The sequence below is a fragment of the Seriola lalandi genome, unplaced genomic scaffold, assembly GCF_002814215.2.
Source record: "Seriola lalandi dorsalis isolate HSWRI2012SDOR001 ecotype SW California unplaced genomic scaffold, Sedor1 jcf7180001977377, whole genome shotgun sequence".
Taxonomy (NCBI): Eukaryota; Metazoa; Chordata; class Actinopteri; order Carangiformes; family Carangidae; genus Seriola; species Seriola lalandi.
In genome coordinates this window covers 1-1209 of record NW_019448043.1, presented here as the reverse complement: position 1 = coordinate 1209, position 1209 = coordinate 1, and the positions used below count along the sequence as shown (strand labels likewise).

Sequence of the window (1209 nt, the reverse complement as noted above, 5' to 3'; positions counted from 1 at the left end):
TTTAAAACTTTGACAGTAAAAGATTCACGTCCATCAGTCTGAGTTTGATGAACAATATGGTGATAATCAATCTAAAGTATTGTTATTGATGTTTTCTGGTGCAGTTAAACCTGTTTATTTCAGTTATGATCACATGGAAACTCTGTCACATCAGGACGTTTATGTTTATCTTGAGCTGGTTTATGTTTCGCTGTGAGTTTACCAGGCAGGTCAGGTCGGGCGGACTGTGTAGATTTAGACAGACCTCAGTGGATCAACAGTTTTACAGACCCCGCTCAGGCTGTATTTTGACGTCATCCGTCTTTTAATCTCGCTGGGAGTTTGGTGGTGACTTTTCGTCTGGATCGGGACAATCCAGGGGACAGATCTGCTGCGCAGGCAAATTCATTAGCGAGTCAATCAGTATTTGTCTTCAGGGCAATGTGGGGTGGCGTTGTCAGAGTTTAGGGAATGGAAATGTTGAAGAAAAAAAGATAATTGTGTAGAAGGATTTGGGAAGATCACTGAAAAGTCAATTGGATTTGTCCACAGGTTACCTGGAAATAGCCCACACACTTGTTTTCTGCTGGGGCCTCAAACCATGGGTGAATGGCTGGTGCTTGACAACTTCTACCTGGATTTTTCATTATTTTAGCAACTTTTTCTTTAAATGAAAATATCATGGGGCAAGTACAAGGTGCCCCAGATAAGCAAGTGACTCTTAAAAACATTCAGGAACTCTACCGGAAGTTTGCAAGCGAGTGTCCGAGCGGAAATCTGCACTTACACGAATTCAAGAGAATCTTTGGAATCAACAGCAACTCCACAGAAGAAGAATCTGCATACATGGAAAACCTGTTTCGATCCTTTGACACAAATAAGGTAACGTCACAGTGTCTTATGGCCAAGAGAAGACAGAACTCAAAACGGACATTTAACAAAGTTGACTTTAGTTCAGTATTGTTGGAAAAATGTAAATGACCAGATTGAATATTTGTCAGTATTTGCATCATGTCAGTCTCCTGTTTCCCTTTCAGGATGGGAAAATAGACTTCATGGAGTATGTGGCAGCTGTGCATCTCGTTCTTCGAGGAAAACTAGAGGACAAGCTGAAATGGTCTTTTAAAGTTTATGACAGAGATGGAAACGGCTGTCTGGACCGACAGGAAGTAAGACACATCGTCAAAGTAAGTTTTCACATCCATTCATGATGCTTTTCTGCAGAAACTA

General features: G+C 41.1%; 1 pseudogene; it reads left to right on the top strand.

Moving 5' to 3' along the window:
* The first annotated feature begins 371 nt into the window (after window positions 1-371).
* LOC111657209 (guanylyl cyclase-activating protein 2 pseudogene) lies at window positions 372-1166 on the top strand (annotated as a pseudogene).
* Window positions 1167-1209: the final 43 nt, after the last annotated feature.